The sequence below is a fragment of the Nannobrachium achirus genome (assembly GCF_963921795.1).
Source record: "Nannobrachium achirus genome assembly, chromosome: 13".
Taxonomy (NCBI): Eukaryota; Metazoa; Chordata; class Actinopteri; order Myctophiformes; family Myctophidae; genus Nannobrachium; species Nannobrachium achirus.
In genome coordinates, this window is record NC_137833.1 from 55,408,753 (window position 1) to 55,416,226 (window position 7,474).

A 7,474-nucleotide genomic window follows, 5' to 3' on the forward strand; every position below is an offset into this window, starting at 1 on the left:
ATGGGGAAGTTTCCGATCTCTCCTGCAGCACAGGCGTCAGGGGACAGGCACTGCTTTGGAGAAAACCTGGCGATGTCCTGACCCTCCATGCATCCGCTGAAGGTCTGTCCCGTGTGCCACGCAGATTTCCACGTCAAGTTCTCCGACGTTCCCGTTGTTGATATCCGTTCTTCCTCCTCCTCTGTCTTCTCTTCTACTTTCATCCTCTCCTGATCCTTCTGCGCCTCTGTTTTCTCGTCTACGTTGCACTTGTGTTCAGTCTGCTCCTCTGTTATGTGCTCCTCCACCTTTCTCTCCTGCTCTCTCTGCTCGTCCCTTCTGTCCGTCACCTGCTCTTTCTCGTTGTTCCCTTCCTGTACCCCATTCTCTGCTTCTTCCGCCCCCCCGTTACAATAATCATCCTCTATCTGGTCTCCCTCCACCGTTTTCTCATGCTGTACCTCTCTCTCCATCTCCTTCCGGTTATCCACCCCCATCGTCCCCACTTTGGATACCATCTCATGACAATCCTGTGGAGCGTTATGCACATTGTGGCCCTGAGCTGGCGGGACTTCAGATTCCAGATCCATGGCTGTGTCGTTGAAATGGTCCTCTGTGTCAGGTATCATCTGAGCCGTAATGCCAGTTATCTCAAAAGATTGTCCATGAGCGTTTCCATCATACAGTGAGTTAGAAAGGTTCCCTAAGTGTGCGAGTAATTTCTCTAAAGTAGAATAGTAAACCACCACGGCTTTGCCATTGGCATCTTCAGTGGCCTGTTTGCTACGTGGGTGTGGATCAAATACAGCAAACCAGTTGTCTTGCTGAATGACAATACACATATTTTCACCAAATGCTACAAGACAAGCTTCAAAGTTCAACAAAGTGCTCTGAAGTGCTTCGTTGAGAGCCATCGTGCTATCTGCTATTTCTTCATCATAAGGCTCAACCTTAATCTTTCCCAGGAAGGAATTTCCCACTTGTACTGAAAACGTGCCTTTCCTGGTCTTATACATATCTGGCAATTCAGACATCACAATGTATCCAGTATTGCACTTTATCTTATGCTTACTGAGCATTTCATTATATAATGTTGTTCCCTCATCTAAAACATCATCAATATCATGTGTTGTCCATTTGAGAATATTCTTCATCTTACTCATCATAACTGCTGTCAAAATATTAGCAACATATTGTGTGCCCGCTTGACTTCCATAGTGCTCGTGTAATTGATATGAACATTGTACAGATGGTTGATGCAAATCTTCTGCGCTGTATTTCCTCACCCTCCTCTGCTTCTTAAAATACATCTGCTTTTCCTCCTCTCTTTTCTCCTCCTGTACTTTGCTATCCTGTTGCTCCATCCCCGTGCCTTCCACTTTGGCCGCCAGCTCTGGACAATCCTGCGAGGCTGCGTGCACGTTGTGGCTCTGAGCCGGCCGGGCGGGCCGGTTACCGATCTCTCCGACAGCGTAGGGGTCGGAGTGCAGACGCTGCTTCGGAGAGAACCTGGGGATGGGCTGATCCTCCATGTGTTCTCTGAAGGTCTGTCCCGTGTGAGGCTTCCATGCTAATTCCCATGCAGATATTTGCGTCAAGTCTTCAGACTTCCTCATTATTGAGGAAATCCGAGGAGATGACCTTACTCGTGTCTACTCGCTGTTGTAGCCTACCTATGGCTAATGAATGTCTGATTGCTAAATGTCTACTGTCATTAACAAAGTATGTTTGCTGTGCTGCTCTGCTGGCTTGCTATATATGCACAGCCGCAGTGACGTGTGACTCATACATCATAGGTCACCATTATGAATGCCATGTCCCATTGTGAGGAGACCGGAACACTGCAAGATGCAATAATGAATAAATAGTTTGGGTGCGCTCAGTAGAGTGCAAATCTATTCTTCACCAGGAGGTATGCCCCAGTATTAACCCATTCAGACCTGAGGCCAATTCTACAACTCTAGACAACTGTAAATCCTTTTTATGTTGCTATATCAGTGGTTGTCACTTTTTCATGTCAAGGACCTCCCTTCTCAAAATACGTTGTTCCAGGGACCCCCAGAAGCAAAGATTGTTTTTAATAATAACTAGAACTGCACTCTGACAAGTAGGCCATGTATGGTCTACTTTGCGCCAGCAGAGAACACCAGGAGGTGCACTCACCACTGGTATCACCAGGAATGCTGGTCCCTCATTGGCTGTTAATGATGATGTTGCCAGAAATGCTGGTCCCTGACACACAGGCTTAAACAAAGGAGGACACGACATACATATATACCCAGCCGATCGCAGTACTTGCACGCTAATAGCCTAACGCTGATTTATATAGCAAAGTACCCAACGTCCCTTTATATAAAGGAACATTACTTGCGCCTGCAGGGCTTGCAAGTAGGGTGATGCGTTCTGTCTGTATGTGGGTGTGGCTGACAGTACAAAGGCAGGGCCTTTAGCCAGGGGGAGCGGTGTTCTCGGTGACATCACCACCTATGAGTGCACAAGGCGCAAGTTAGCACCTCGACAGAGGGCAGTCTAGTTGTTATGGTTTTTGTGAAGTAAAACTTCATGTAGGCTACATTTCTTACGACCGTCTGGAGTGATTCCTTTTTATGTACCGTAAAAACCTTTTGAGGGCAAATATTGAAGTGAGCAAATCTTTACAGTGTATTTTTACTAAACATAAGCCAGCATCAGAATCAAGGATTCTGAATGATCTGTTTTAGAATATATTATAGAAGTTCATATTTCAAAGTGTTTTTTCTTAAAACACACAAGTGTGTACAGCAGGCCTGGAATTTCACCATTTTAGGGGCAAGGCTACTTGGCCTTTGGTGTTGTCCATTTTTTGAGGGCACAAAGGCCAAATGCCAGGGCAGGAAGGCCACGAAAAGAATTTGATGGTTAATTTGATGAAGACTATCTGCTGTCAAATAAAGGATGGTATTTACTATTTACAATCTGATCCATGCTCAACCCTGCACCAATCAAAGTTACTGGATGGAGAAAGTGGAACAGTCAGCTGCTGGGGCATTAAGGCCACTGTGGCCTCAGGTCATGCCATTGGTTTGAGGGGCACAAGGCCAAACTGAGGGGCAACGATGGCCATGGCCTTCATGGCCTCCCTGAAATTCTTGCCCTGGTGTACAGTATATAATAGTGTTAACAGTTTGCCAATTAGATTTTAATAGTACCGTTTATGAGGACGTTAACGTCCACATCGGGATCATGACATGAAAACAAAAAATATTTGCAAACCGTCTGTCTGTGTGTGTGTTTGTGTGTGTGTGTGTGTGTGTGTGTGTGTGTGTGTGTGTGTGTGTGTGTGTGTGTGTGTGTGTGTGTGTCTGCGTGCCCGCGTGCCCATTCTGTCTCTCCTGACCCAGTGGCTTAGGGCACGTGCCACAAGTTGGTTGTGAGGGGCCTTCAAATGCTGGCCATTTGAAGGCTCTCTCCAAAAGGAGGGCTAAGCGTCGGCTGTTGGTAGATTCCACAGAGTATAGCGCCTTCTTGGATGCAAGCTACATAGTAGACTACACAGAAGGCTACACTGCGCCTATACGGTATGATAGTTACAACGTTGTTGTTAGATGTTACAAAAACAACAGTGGTGTTCACTGGCGCTTCCGTACCTTCGTGCCACCATTCTTGTGCGTGCACGCGCGGCCGTGCGCATACACACACACACACACACACACACACACACACACACACACACACATACACACACGCGCGCGCACACACACTTAGTGACCTCTTCCTGGAGCCAACACGTTTGACAACCGAAGGACCTAAATGTCAAAGCATATTCTTATTATATATTTCAGGATGTTACTAAAAAAGGAACTGTCAAATGTGCAAGCAAACTGTTTTATCCGTACCCACTCCCCTGTGAAGTGTGAACCAATAATTTTCAGGCAATTTCATAGTGCACCACAATGTCTCTAGAACGTTTCATTCAATCATTCAGATGCACTTCAGTTACCGGTACATGTTCAGTTGCATGTGTGTCTTTGTCTTATAAAGACAAGTATGGGTAATGACATTTGCTAGACAAAACAACAACAACAACAAATTATTGTTCATGCTTTCGTATTTTGTATTATTCATATTTTGTATTCATATTTTTTAATTACACTTAACAAAAACATCAGACTAATCCTCATGTACCTAATATCATCAATGTACCCCGGTAACTCTCCATTGTTGCCCTGTACATCAACATAAACATTCAGTTTTCAAATTTAAAGTGCCCATGGCCACATTTGTTACAATGTTAATATAATGTATCAGAGTGCAATACACTTCCCAACTGATAAGCTTGCACGAAGTTAAAAGCATAATGGCGTAAAAAAAACTGAGAAAATGGCCACGATTGGATTAAAATGCTTTTTATTCATACAATACAGAGGATACAGGTACTTCTGCAAGCCTGAACAGTAGACCTATTACAACATCCGTGGCCATGGGGTAAGCACTTTATTTATTTGAAATCTGAACGTCTATGTAGATGTATGGGGCAAATAATAAGTTCATCCCTCATTTGGTGTTTTGATGAGGGTGGTGGAAAGAAAGAGCTCTTAACACATTAGGCTTTTATTTTCATTCGCGTTCGACTCAAAAAGAAAAGACCGGGCTAACCTGTTGAAATCTCTGGCATAGGAAGTGGGAGTCAACCTTCCATTCCCCAACCAACCATGAGTTCAGGGGGGAAATCTTGCTCTTCCGATGGGTCATTCTTTCGACTACCAGTGTCGGCAGGTTAGCTACTCACCCACGTCAGGGTTACTGAGGTTAGGGTTAGGGACTTAGGGTTTGGGTTAGGTTTAGGCATAGAGGTTAACATGCACCTGCATCGGCAGGTTAGCTTTTCATCAGGTTAACATTCACCCGCGTCGAAAGAATGGACTGTCGAACAGATACTATGTCGCAATATCGACACGCTCCCGAGTGCAGGGGGTGTCGCTCCAAATGTTGTGACTTCAGGGCTCTAAGCTGTGTGCTATGGAGAGTGGGGTCAGGCCAAGGGGCGGGTGCACAGATCGGTGAAACAATAGGATCCATGGGCTGTTTTCAGAGGGGAATTTGAATTCACAGGTAGAATAACTGCAGAGAATGTTAGAGAGGCAGGGGCTGAAATTTTTGGTGCCTTTTGGTGAAAACATTGAAAATAGCAGACCTCCAAGTTCACAACGCATCGCAGCGCGACACATTGTGAGCTTGGAGTTCAGCTTTTTTTGGTACTTGATACCACATTGAACTAAGCATAATCAAGTCAATACTGGAGATGTGGCGTTATGGCATGGATTTCTATACAGAGAGGGACATGGCTCTCTCTAGAGAGTTTGGATAAGGCAATTCTCTTGAATACTGCCTAAAGGTATGGCATGGAAAGGGGCATTTGCGTTTCTTTCACCATAGTGAAAACAGCATACATGGCCTGGAGAGGGCACTTTTCCAGGCGCACCACTGAACTCTCAAAGGTGACATATTTGTCACTGAACCCTCCATGTGAGTTTCTCCACCCCCATCGCCTCCACTTTGGCGGCCACCTTTGGCCAATCCTGCGAGGCTGCGTGCACGCTGTGGCCCTGAGCTGGGCGGATGGGACGGTTTCCCACCTCTCCGGCAGCATATGGGTCAGAGTACAAGCGCTGCTTCTGGGAGAACCTGGGGATGGGCTGATCCTCCATGTGTTCCCGGAAGGTCTGTCCCGTGTGAGGCTTCCATGCTAATTCCCATGCAGATATTTGCTTTGTGCTTTCCGATTTCCTCATTGTTGAAATTCCGGGGAAATTATTTTGCTCTTAACTACTCTCTGCGCACTGTGTGACTTCTTAGAAGTTAACAGTGAATGTTAACTTCTGCAGGCCTTCTATATGCACCACCGCAGTGACGTAAGACACATACGTCATGGTCTACCTCCAGTGTGAGGGAAGACAAGAGCACATGAAGTTGTAATACACCAGTAAGACACCCTAATCGGGAGATAAGCGACCGTTAGGTCACCTGTATACACAAATTGGCCTGTAAGTGGCATTGGTTCCATTAATCTTGTCTGCAAAAAGCAACCTCATGGTGGCGCTAGAAGAGGGGTGGAGGTTGTGGTTTGCCAGCCAAGGAGTGTGTGTGCAAAGTTTGACATGGATAGGGGCAACGGTGCCGGAGATAAGAGTAGGGTCAAAAGTGTGACGTGACGGACAGACAGACTGACTGACTGACTGACTGACTGACTGACTGACTGACTGACTGACAGACAGGCGGTGGAGCTTTTCATAGTAGCTTGCGACCTTACGGTCGCAAACCACTAGAAAGTTGCACTCAGTGAAACCAATAGAAACTTAAAGGTGCATTTCTGGGAAATTGACAGTGTTGTTGCCATCATAGGTGGCAGTGCTGTTCAGTTTAACCTAGCAGTCGTTCATTCCCTTCTTGAATACAGTTTTGTATTTACAGTATGTAGCCCCCATAGTTAGTACTTGCCTGGGGTTCCAGATGGCACAACACCACCCCCTGGCGGTGAAGTGTGTGAAAGAGGCTGGCCCACCAGGCCATAAGTTAGTACAGCCAGAGTATATGCGACCGAAGGTCGCATATACTCTGAAGAACCGTGTTTGAGTGACCTTCCGTATCCTCGTGACCGTCCGTATCCTCTGTGATGTCAGTGTGATGTCAGCGAGTTGTGACATCACTTCCTGTACAGGGCGGCTACACGAAATGTGGATAACACTATATATGGAGATAGTCCAGTCCATCATGTCATATGGGACTACCGTCATAGAAAGTAGCCATTGTTAGGCCGGAGTCATTGGCTGTCTAAACATGGAGATGTGGATTACACTATATATGGAGATAGTCTAGTCCAATATGTTATGGGACTACCGTCATAGACAGTAGCCATTGTTAATCCGGAGTCAATTGCTGACTGTCTGTACAGGAAGTGATGTCACATGACATACTTTTTATGCCCATATATGAGTCCTAACATGGAGATGTGGATAACACTATATATGGAGATAGTCTAGTCCAATATGTCATAATTATGGAACTACCGTCATAGACAGTAGCCATTATTAGGTCGGAGTCAATAAAGTTCATTGCCGCGTGAACATGGAGCAGTATCCCCAGCCACCCATGTCCATGCCCACATGCTCTCATGTTCCAGGGGAGACTGCCGACGAACGTGATGTCACATGACATACTTTTTATGCCCATATATGAGTCCTAACATGGAGATGTGGATAACACTATATATGGAGATGTGACTACAAAGACTGATGTACGTGGTTTTCAGAGTGGAAAGGGAAGATTATTTAATTTTACCATTGCCGATGAAAGTGGAAAGAAGATCCAGATCACTGCGTTCAACACGGAGGCTGACTCTTTCTTCCCTCTAGTGGAGCAGGACAATACATACCGTATCTCCAATGCAACTCTCAAGAAATCGAACGCAATCTATGCCAGCGTGAACGAGTACGAGATTATACTGACCCGTAACAGC